The sequence below is a fragment of the Gymnogyps californianus genome, chromosome 10, assembly GCF_018139145.2.
Source record: "Gymnogyps californianus isolate 813 chromosome 10, ASM1813914v2, whole genome shotgun sequence".
Classification (NCBI taxonomy): Eukaryota; Metazoa; Chordata; class Aves; order Accipitriformes; family Cathartidae; genus Gymnogyps; species Gymnogyps californianus.
This window is the reverse complement of record NC_059480.1, coordinates 352,059-364,474: the sequence shown is the minus strand read 5'-3', so window position 1 is coordinate 364,474 and position 12,416 is coordinate 352,059.

Sequence of the window (12,416 nt, the reverse complement as noted above, 5' to 3'; positions counted from 1 at the left end):
CATCCCACGTGTTCCCTGCCCGACTGTCACAGCGTGCAGCACCCCCTCAACTTCCACCCTGCAGTAAAGACACAAAAACTAGAAACATGAAGGCTGTGTATAATAAACCAAACTTTGCATAAAAAAAACCAACAGTGCATGGTATTCTACCTATATTATTTACACACTAAAAATACAGCTTCATGCTGAAAGAAAGATACCTCTATAAGTAAAAATAGATGAAACCACAGCATACAGTGCTCAGGTGACCGCAGAAGAACAGGGTGTTACAATCCAGGGAGCTGTCAGTGTAATCTGAGCCCCTTTTTCCATAGTATGTTTAGGCTACAACACTTACAGGCTAGATCTATACTCGAAAAACCCTTGTGGCAAAGTAGTATCAGGAAACAGCGCAGAAACAGCTTCTATCACCCAAAACCACTGTTCCCAGTGTAGCTATTACTGGCATGACAGTGTTCGGGCTGGAACAACAGGATCTACACCACAGCTCCTGCCTATCTCAGATGGGGTGACCAAAACAGCTTGGAGTATTCATTTAGTAAAACCAGGGGACCAGAGAAATATGACTGCATTTTATAAAGTATGTAAGCGGAAACAAACCCTGAAGAAACCACATCAGTGAGAACACAGCAATAGTCTAAATGTGGACAGCTTATGCTCAATATTAAATAGTTTAACCATCAGAGAAGTAAGTCTCTGGAAGGGCCTTTTAACAGTTGCAGTGGAAGCAAAATAGCTAGCTAATTGTGAGCACACTAAGCTTATGAAAGGGTCTGCGTGATACAGTTTCCTGCAATAGCACGAGAATAACCCTGAGTGCCCTAGGAGGCCATTTCCAGCCTTGTGTTCACACAGCCCGGTTTCTATCAGAGGTATTGTTTTGTTTCACCTCACAGTGCCAGTCCCAGCCACCTCACACAGCCCACAACAATTCCAGCAGAAACTACACGCTGTAACACACAGATCCGATGTTCTAAACCACCTGCAGAGTAAGGGCTCAGAGAAGCAGAGGGATGCCAGAGACACACAGTTCATAGCCAGAGAGCTGGGAAACAATCCCACTAGCCCCCGCCTGCTACAAGAGGTTTCCCTTCAGAGAGAAGATGGCTCTGGCAAAACACTGGCACCAAAACCAGCCCAAAGCCTTCTACCAAACCAGCCCCGAACCTTCTTCTGCATTACCTCACCCCGTTTTAATCTTCTCCCCACTGCCTCTTCCTGTCTGATTTTTGCAGCAATGCTTCAATTCTGTTTTGTGAAGTTACCACTTACCACTGCAAAAACACCTACGATGTCAGGCTTTAGGTTGCAAAGCCATACAGGAGGAACAGGGAGGCTGGAAGAAACACTTCTTTTTATACAGAAATATTTTGCCAGCTGCAACAGGAAAACAATACATGGAAGTAGCAGCTTAATGGGACCCAAGCAAAACACTGAGGCTTTTTGAACCTTTCTCTTGTTTCTGAAGGGCTTGATTCAAAGCCTCCTGAAAGCCAAGCAGTTCTTTGTATTACTTGCGTGATGGGATCACCCTGGAGCACCTTCCCTGGAGCAGGATTTTGCAGTGCCAAGTGTCACGTGCCAGACCAAAGAGGCTGTGTCACAGTGAACTTATCTTCCACAGCCTTTAGACTGTCCTCCTTCATGAGGATACGGGTCTAGTGACTTAAACACATCAAGTTTAGCAACCAATCCATTACTTACCTAAGTAAGTAATGACATAGATTAGCACTGATACCCAGTGTTTTCTTCTCTTAACCCGCTACCATGCTCACTACCACTGGTTGTAGACACAACTTCCTTGCTATATGTATGTTTTGACAAAGGCAGAACAAAGATATGGTGTCCTCCAGAACTGATGCACAAACACACTGAAGGGAAACTGTAGCGTGAATTTAATGTTAGCAAGCAGTGCTATGAGTTGAAGCATAGAACATCTCTACCTGCATTCCTGAATCTTAATCTGGAAATGTTGCCTGAGAAGAGTTTAACCAACCATTACTACTCAGGTATCAAGCCAGCAGCTGCCCACTGTAAAACAGCAGCTTCTAGCTAAATCTAGGACTTTGATGAGGCTGCGTCATCAGCTTAAGAACCTAATTAGATATAACAGTAGATATAATTCTTTTGGTTGTTTCCTATCCCCTAATTTGCTTCAAAATGACACATTTTACTGAACGGATCATCTCATAAACCAAGAAGGTGGCAGACAAACAGAAGAAATAAGAAGTTTTAAGTTGTTCAACAGCTATAGCTTTGTTTTGAAACACAAATAAAATATTTACATACTGTACCACCAAAATAGAAAAGGCAGAAAACACCTAATGAGGCCACTATCCCCAAGAGAGCAAAGAGGACTCTTCCCTTTCAAGCTCTAACCCACAAAGGCAGAGGACGAGCCTTTATCTCATTCTAGCGATTGATCACCCACAAGGTTTGGGAATCACTTCCACGCAGGATATGTGCACGTGGACAGGCAAGTGCCTCTGCCTGCAATGATCCTGAAATCTCAAGAGCCTAAAGTTGGTGCAGGTACTTCTGCACTGGCTCAGCAGCATTTATGAGCTCTGATGCATTTATCTGCTGCTTCGAGACACGTGCTAGGGCACAGACATGTCCTACACAGGCAAAAGGATTGCTGCATCTGATAACCACAAGGCAGCAGTCTTTACCCTGCACACTTCTTCATGCCCTAAACAGGCTCCAAGGGATTTAGACTCAAATTCTGCATATCTAGAATGTAGCCCTACTTTTAATTAAACCCTTACTGACTTTCGGAAAGGCTATTCAGGCTCTTCAGTCTTAGCCTCTAGTGCTGGGCAGGGCAGCAACTATGCTTTTAAAAAAACCTGTCTTTTCAAGTTGTCAGACAAGGAGGGTAGGCTGAGGTCTCTAGTCTGCACAGATCAAATTCGGAGCGCATGATTCCTTCATATGCAGCCGATTATGCCATGCAGCATTTTGGCCATCAGGATGCAGTTCCACCCTGACTGCCAGCAAAGTGTTTCTACACCCTCGATACACCCCAAGAGTTTGTGGAACTCCACGTTGACAAAAATTTTCTTCAAGACTGTTTTGGTTAACAAGATTGACCCCTCTTACTTGGTGGGTCAGTACAGGGCTGGTTTTTTCAGCAGCAGGGTCAGCTAAAGCAACCTCCACCTGCTCATACCCATTCCCAAATCGTCCTTCCTAATTGCACTGCTATAATTTTGTGTTTGCTGGCGCTGTGGACTGGTTCAGGGAGCTGGCTGGTTATTTTTCATCCGAATGCAATAAAATTTCCATCCAAAGCACATCTGCAGACAGAGTTGTATTAGTACAACCAAGGTAGCTACCAGCAGAAGGAAACAATTTCAGTTTTGCCACCAAGACAAAAGTCCACGAAACCATAGCACTAGTATTGTTTCTGCATATAAAAATGCAGTTGTGGTGATGTGGAGCTTCCTAGTCCACTGTAGAAGACAGAGAGATGCTGACAGAAGATAATCAACGGATCCTTCTGCAAGAGCAATGATTGCTCAGCATGTCTGCGTTTCCCAGCACTTTTAAGACAACAGCTTTCATGATTTCTGATGGAAGAGACTAACTAAAAGAGAAAAAAAAAAAGGGGGGAAAAAAAGAAAAGAGATGGCAACTTTTTGTTACCTGACACTGAGATATCTAAAGCAGGCACATATAATATCCAGGACAAAAGCAATTCCTTCCTTCTGGGTGAAACATGAGCTTGATCAAGTAGGTGTCCAAAGCAGGGTTAACTTACATTTGTTGACTTTGAATTGCATCGTCTCCCTTACTTTGACTGGAAACCTTTGGGCCAAAGTGTTTACATGACTCTGAAAGGCAGTTGAGAGTGCAGTAGCTGCTCTGAATGTTTGGGATGAGGCGATACATATGCCCACCCCTGCTCAGGGAAAAAGGAAAACCCCACCGTCATTGTTAGTGGTCCCTTCCTAGGCTCCACAGCGCATCCTGGCTATTTTTCCGGGCTCTCAGGAAAGATCTGCTACAGGTCTTGGACCATCAAGTTCAGCAAGGGCCAGGAAGCTCTTCGTGTTCTGCTTCTTGCCCAGCCTGCACATCTCCTCCAGTGTATGAGACTCTAGTGCTGTGCATTGGCATGACAACAGCAAACATCTGGCCAGATGTTAAAAGCTATTGCCAAAGATGCTCAGGGTGGACCCAATTCAGTCAAAGTGATTCAAGTCAATTTTAATGGTATGTAAGAATCAGCAAGCAGGAAATCTTGTTTGAGGTCACTGATTTTAATTGGGGTTTATATTTGTTTCTAAGAGACGGTGAGTCTCAGACTTGCAGGAATTAAGACCTGTTTATTTGCATCTGAACACAGCCCAATGCTATGTTTTTTTTCTCAGCTATAAAGGAGGAAAGTGATGTGTATTTAAGCAATTCTACAGCTGATACAAATCAGAAATCTGAACCTGTCCAGGGTGTTTTAGTAGGCTGGTTTTACTTCTTGTTGCTAGTGTATGCCCCCTTGAACATTCATACAAATGCAATTAAAAAAAATAGAAATAAAATGATGTCTTTATGTGCTAAATTAAACTAGCAAACATGAAGTTGAAAAGGTTTTTAGAATGCAGGAAAGCACCCGAGGCAAAAAAAAAAAAAGCCACAACAACACAGAACACTTCTTCTTCAGCTACTGAACTGAGTCAACTGTTGAAATGAATAAGCAGCTTGAGACCAATAGTCTTTTCTGGGGATGAAGTCAAAACTTCAGAGAAGTTGCAATCTCAGAGAAGTCTTTCTTATTCAGCTAGTTCAGTTTGTAATTTGATTATGAGGAGCCAAAGAGGTAAGGGGGGGGGAAATCTACTACATATTGGGCAAGACGAATTACGTTTCACAAAAAGCCTGAAGAACAACCTCAACATAAGCAATGCTCGTTGCTTATATTTTGCAAGACACTCACATCTCACTCTGCTGTGCTTTACATCACTTCAGAATTTCAACAGATGCTCACAGCTCTAATATTTTTGTTTTATAGCAAAGAAAGAGCTTAAATTGGACTTGATGATCTTAAGGGTCTTTTCCAACCTAAATGATTCTAAATGAAATATTTACTTATCTACATGAGTAAACTCTAAGTGAAAACTTGCACTAAAAGTTCCCTTTAACATTCCAGAAATTTCACCTGAGGAAGGTGCACATGAACTGGCAATAAGAGTGCAGCATCCCACAGGTCATACAGGGGAGAAACACCAGCAATACTCTAGCCAGCTTAAATCTGAAGTCACTCAGCAGCAAGGAGGGAGGTTAGTCAGTGAAACTAAAATTAGGGGAACTGTTTTCAAAGAACGAAGTAGAAATACATAAAATTACGGTTCTGGGGAAGACAGGTATCTCATTCAAGTGACTAGTTTCAGCTGAAGTGCGTAGTTACTTCAATAACAGCAAGTGAAGGGGTAGTGGTTATAAGGGAGGGAGTCAGTGTTGTTTAGCATCATTCTACGTGGCAAAGACAGGGAGAAATAACACATCCACAATCAGATCACACATTTAAGAACAGCTGCATTGGAGAGGAGCAAGCAATGCGAGAAACCCTCCCAGGCAGTGAGCTTTCCACTACCGCCAAGATACCGGGAGCAGTTAAGCACATCTCCTCTCACAGCCCTCCGTGAGGAAGACAGGCAGCCACTGTGCCGTCTTGTATGCTTCCTGCCAAATGTTTGTTGTTTAAAGGACAGAGGTGCCCCTCCAGTAGCAGTTGCAAAGTAGGACAGATGTACAGCATGAGTCATTTAACAGACATAGCTTCTTGATTTAAAAGAAGTAGATGATGCTCATCGTGAGTTATCAGAGCAAAATCAGCTTCACACAGACCTGCACAGGGTCTATGCCCTATTTCTCTTGCATACTCCCAAAGCATATTTTCACTTAAGGTCTGATTTCTCATTTGCTGGTAACCACAGACCGGTTTCTCTGGATAGAAGCCAAAGCAGCACAAAATTTCTTGCTGGCACTAACATACACACAGCACTTTGTTAGAAGAAATATAATCTTTGTGATTTAAGGAGAACTTCAGTTCTAGAAGCAGCCATGAGATGAGGCCACTGCAGTGTGAGACTGATGAAGTGATCTACATAAATTATCGCTGAACCTTGCAGGAACTCACGTGATAGAGCTGTTAATGGTAGCTTTGGTCCAGACAGCAGAGGCCAAGGAAGTGTTCATTAATAAACAGAAGCTTGATGCTAGCACTAAGCCCCTCATCAGAAAGAGGCATAAAAGAGCAGGTAGCTTTGCACCTTCTTCTTTTATAAGAGGACAGAAAAAGCTTTTCAGAATCCTAATTCAAGCAACTATGCACTCAATCAGGTAACTCTGCATCTTCCTGTTTAAAAATGTTTCTGGACAAATATGAGCAAAGAGGAGTCTTTCCTTAACAAAACATGGATTGCTAGTTTTCCCTTTCACAAGGCGCCTCGGATGCGCAGCATGGGAGTTTTCTCTGAAGTACATGCATCCGAGTAATTGGGTTTAGTATTATATTTTAGTTTAATGGCATGAAAAACACGTACTGATAAGAAAAAAATTCCGTCAGCAAGGGGAATAACAGCTGTCAAGTCACCTGGGGAGAGAAAGAAGGGGTTCTTCCCCGTAAGACCTTGCATACTGAACTCAGACCCAAGGATCAGCACTACAATGGGTTTACTCCACTGTGGTTCTCAACACACAAATGAAACCGTGAGTTTCCTTTCCAAGGAGTTTCCAAATGGCTCCCACACATTGGAGCTGTCCTCACAAAGCAGGTCAGCTCCAGCAGTAGAAGCTTCAGAAAGACACAGTGGAAGTTTCACAGAGGAAAGCTTGAACGCAGAAGGGGTCAGAAGCATCTCAGAAGAATGAGTTAGGCTATCCTTTTGAATTGCAGAGATCTTTGTAAACACAAGTATGACCACACTGTGGTTTTATCGGAATTATAGCTGAGGAACTCCTCTTCCTAGTTTAGACATGGGTGAGAAAGCAGGTGTTTGGCCAATCTGCACAGGCAATAGGCAAGCAGTTAAAACAAGCTTCTTTTCTCCAGCGGTCCTGGATAGTGTCATCTTTTTCTCCTCATTTTCCTGAGTGGATAACTCTGACTGGATTCAACCACATTTAGTGGCTCCAGTTTAAAAGCAGGTAGGTAACTGAAGCACAATGTCATGCTATCAGTTCCAGCAGAGCATTTTGTTCTCTGTTTCAAGGAGCATTTACACTAATTTCCATAGGTACTCCGTGGTTCCAGACAGGAGTCGCTCTTGAAATGCTCAGTGAGTGCCAGGTCCATCCCCCAGACAAACTGTACGCCAGCACCTATCCTTTATCGCTTAATTAAACAGGGGTCCACCCACTCACCTGCATACAACTTCCAGGGTAGTCAGAAGAGACTAGGAGGAAAGTGCGAATCTCTCCAGGAATGACATTAGCCACATCCATTCCTGCCTCACCACAGAGGTCTGCAAGAGCCCAGGATTCAGCTTCATCATCTTCAACTGTCTTCTACCACTAGACAGCAACATGGCTTGGAAGAACAAGCACTCCATGCTCTCGGCTTGGAAGAACCCTAGTTTAATTTAGGGATTAGTCACTGTGGGAAGCAAAGGGATGCTGAGCCAACAGGAGAGTCAGCTGCACTCTGAGCTTTACAGCTGCAAGCATCACTCTTGCTTATTCCACTTTGCCAGCAGAATTGGGAGATAAAGGCTCTTTTCTTTGCTGAACACTCAAGACAGCCTTAAGAGCCACAATATCAGCAGAAAGCAAGCCCCATGCAGTCAATATTGCAAGGTTTGTACTGATACCGTCTGAAAGCAGGAATGAGACTACTTTAGCTTTAACAGTCTGCTGCAGTCTCCACACAAGCAGGGATCTCACGAAGAGCTATCATCAGAGCAAATGGATTTCTACAGTACCAGCTCGGTCTGATCTGTCTTGTAAGGGTATGGATTCCTCTTTGAATTCCCCCTTGCATTCCTACAAGGAGCAAGGTTTAAGGCTCGGAGCAGTACATTACTGCCAAAACAAAGCAATCACTGCCTGCTTATCAGTAGCTGTGATGCACCCAGGTAGAGCAGAACTAACCAGCCCTATGCCTCACACCAAAGGGAGAAGCAATTTAGAGTCAGAGCACTCTCTGCTACTACTTTGCTTTGCTAAATTCAGATAAGATACTTACTGTTGCAATTCAAAACCTTCACCAAAAAGAAAGGTGAGTGGGGAGAACATCCCCATTTAAAATTGTCAACGTGGCTTGCAAGTTCAAGCAGAGACTGTTTTGGCATGAGCTTGAGTAGCATCTGGTATACAGAAGCTCAGTGGCCAAGTCCAGATGCAAACTATAAACCACGGCAAAGAGGAAAAGTGCTGGTGAAGTCCAACTCTTGCTTCTCTCTGTACAAGTGCATTCTTTCCTAGGGCCTGAAAGCTCCTTTTTGCACTGGGCAAAAGCATATACCTCGGGAAGGTGATGAATTCAAAAGGATCTTCTTGTCAGGAAGATAACTTTCCTTCTATTCTCGTAGTGTTACTGCTTAACTGCATAATGCAGCAATAGTGCTCTTCCACATCACTGAGCTCCAGAAGTACAATACAGAAAACCACTCCAGGCTCTTGGCATACTAATGGAGCTAGAAATAGCTCCTCTCCAAACAAGCGCTGCAGCATTGAGAGAGTTATTCTGTTGCACTTTTTACAGTAAAGTTTCAACCCATCTATCCTGCTAAGTAACTCTACCTTCAGGGAGAGCACTTAACACCTAGCGCGCCCTCTAAGGCTAACTGCTGTGCTCCACACCGCTGTTTACGCTAGGAAAGTACTACCACTTTCCAAGGCTCTCCAGGCTCAAGGCGCCTAAACCGCTGCTGCAAATAGCGTCTCATAATGACTCCAAGGAGCAGTACAGAAAAAGCTGAGGCGCCAGACCTGATGTCATCCAGCCACCTTGTAACCCAGTCACTTAACAGCTGTTTCCATCTCTATGCACAGTCATTGTCACCCTCCGTGACACACACTTTACTCTTTGCTGTTTTACACTCGCTGTGCCTGAATTGCTATTATTGTACCCAGGGTAGACAGGAGAAACTGAACCAGACTTGACCTGGGCCATGCAGCAGGAAACCTCAGAGTCCCAGGGTAGAGATCTAGCCACCAGCCACCACCTCCCCTGCTTCCCCAGCCAGCCGCTCCCTTCTCCTTTGCAAGCGAGAGATCCCATGCCTTAAAGCTGAGCGAACAGTATTGAGTTACTGCCTTTGAACACCACTTCACGCTCCGGCACAAAGGGCTGCGGGAGGCAGACGGCGTGACCCACGCAGGAAAGGAAAGAGCAGCAAGAGAGTAAGGGGGATTTGGCAGGAGTGGGTGCTGCCATGTGCTGCCTTCCTGCAAGAAGCCTGGGGCTGCAATGCGCTGTTGCCACCTGGTGGCACCAACAAAGAGCAAACCAGGTTTGCTTCTAAAACCGCTTACCAGCCCCAAGAACCATAAAAGCTCCCCAACAGCACGGTCTGTCTGGCGAGGGCACTGGAAGGGCTCTCCAGACCCACCGCACGCGTGGGAGGCGGAGAACAGGGTGGAAAGCCCTGAGCTGCTGCAGGCTGAGCTGCTGGTGTCCTCATCTCAAACATAGACTAGCTGCCACACGCCCCAGGGACCGGAGGACATGTCACAGCAGGTCATACCATACCGCTCTGCTCAGCTCTCCGAGGGACGCCTGCACAGCCTCTCTGACAGCAGTGTCTCAAGACGTTTCTCAAGAGGTACAGAACAACGTAAATCTGGGTGGTTGGAGTAATTTGTAGAGAAAAATCCATCAGTGCTTGAACCAACCATAAACAGACACTTTCTTGGAAAAGTTTTGTAAGCCAGAGCAGGTAAGATGTAGAGCAATAGCTCTTGAGGTCCTTTTTTCATGGTTTCTTTTGGCCATAAATAGTTACAGCCCGAGGCAAGCCTGCAGAGGCACTAGGCGCTGTCTACTCACCGGCATTCTTTGCTTTTAGCAGTAGACTGGGCTCCAGGCTGACCCTCCTTAAGATGTCTTATCACACTTTTTAATCCCCCCTCTCCTTTCTGTCTGACCCAAGTAAGTATGCAACAGGTGGGGATACGGTAATACAGCTGCAGCACTCTTACCTTCAAGTGGGGAAGCAACTTTGGGATGTCTCACTGAAGAGTTTCTTGTTCTCAGAAGCATCTGGTGAAGGGCAGCGAACAGCAGGAGAGCAGGCTACAGGCCTCCTCGTGATTCACTCAATGCTTCCTAGCAAAAAGTAAAAGCTGTGTTACTTTAGCGGAACACTTAAGAACACGTCAGTCAAAGTTTCTTGTAACAACTATTCACGCTTTTCTCTGGACTTCACAAACATAGCCAGGCGTATCAGCTTATTGGGCAAAAGTTGTAAATGCCTGCGTCAAGATTTCTCTTTTACGAGAGAATTTCATTGGTTATGTCAAGCAGTGTTTATGCCACACTGTCAGCAGAATACAACAGTTTTCTGAAATAATTACATTTTTATAGAGAGAATGTTAAGCAATTTTGACCCACTCATCTCCGACAAAGGCTCCAGTTCCGTGGACAGGAACGGAGCAGGCTTCAGGCAGGCAAAACCTGACTTGGGAATGGGGACTGCAGCACAGCTTATTTTTAAGCGGCTTTCAGAACTGAGGTGGGGTTTGGGGGCCGGGGGGGTTGTTGAGCAGAAGACTTGTTTAAATACTATATTTTTTGTCACCAGCTTTTAACCTAATTTTTCTTTATTCTGGATGTTTATCCCTCTGCTTTAACAGAAAGAACTAGAAAAGGGAGAAGAAAAAAATTAACTAAACCAGCTTATCCCCTTGCAAATAATACTTTTAAAAAGTTATTTCTTCTCTGTTGTGAGAAGAAACCCCAACAACATACACAGCTGTCTTTGGTATTTAGCCCTATTTCCCCACAGCATCCAGGCTTGGGCAGCCATACAGCACACACGGATAGCAAATACGCGTGCTTACGTGCGTATGTATTTGACTCTTTCCTGCTCATAGCTTTTGACCGATTTTAATCAGCTTGGGAAAAGGAGTAGGAACCCCCAAAGCACGAAGTTCCTACAATTTTGTGAAGCAAAAGGTAAGAACAGGTAAGAACTTAGTAATACTGCTACGAAGGAAAAGGCTAACCAAGCAGTGTCAGAACTGGCAGAGAAGAAAGGGACGGCAGCAAGGCTGGCTCCGCTCCTAGAGCTGCCTGCTCCATCAGCCATACCTGCTTTCATGCCTACCTGCTTCAGGAATAAGGTAATCCTCCGTACTACCCCGACAGACCCCGGAGGAGCTGCCTGCTTGCACTGACGGCCAGAGTCAGGAGACAACATAGTCCTGCCCAAGGCTCCCTTTCCCACAGCCCTGCTTCCCAGGGCCGGGTGAAAGCTTTATCCCTAAATAGCAAGTGACAGACCTTTCGTAGGCCTGGGCACTCCAGCACGTAATTAACTCTCTGCTGTTTTCCTCTAGCTGAAATATTTCCTCTTTTGCACTTGCTTAGCCGGCTTTTTTTAAAACATAGATCTCTTGGAGGCAGGGACTGGGTTTCTGTCTGTGGAGGTACAGCTCTTAGCGGAATGCGCAGGTAGCTTCTGGGTGCTGAAGCAACAATTATATATATATACACAACTTGTAGTATGATCGTTCTGTAATCACAATTGCTAATGTTAAAAAAAAAAAAAAGGCAGCTAGACTGCTAGGAATACAGCACTGACTGAAAAACAGGGGAGCAAGGAGCATAAGAAGACACTTCTATTTTCCTTTTGCTCCAGTTGATATATTCTGAGAATCAAACGGAGGTGACGATGGTCATAAACATGCCATCGACAGCCACGGAGAAGTCAGGGAAGCCTGCTTCTCCAGGGTTAGCAACTTGGTTTTGCACTCTTGAGTACATTAGTAATCCTCTCCTCACACAAGAAAATCACAGAAATAACTGCCTTGCAACAGAGCAATCATCTCCAGCCCTGTACGACTTGTCCAAATCAAAGTGACCAGCTACTGACCCATATATGGTTTCTCCTAGGTGGTGACCAGAGGACGATTCCCACGCAATCTCTCCCACCCATCCGTGGACCCTGTTGCTATGAGGCAAACGGCCCACGGGTCCCAAACGAGGGGGAACACCAGCCTACGCTTGAATCCCCTCCCAGTCTCCTGTGCTTCTGGGCTAGCTCTAAAACAGCTGGCCAGCTTTTGCAATTTTTTTTAAGATGGGCATGCCATGCTAATCCCACATGCTGATCATCCTTATTAAAGACTTGCCCTCAATTAAGCTGACAAAACAAGTTAATTGCTGCTCCTCCCTGCAGTCATTAGCAGCTCCCTGTCACTATTATCCCGACATTGTACCACCCTAAGGTCCACGGGTGAGGTTAGCGAGA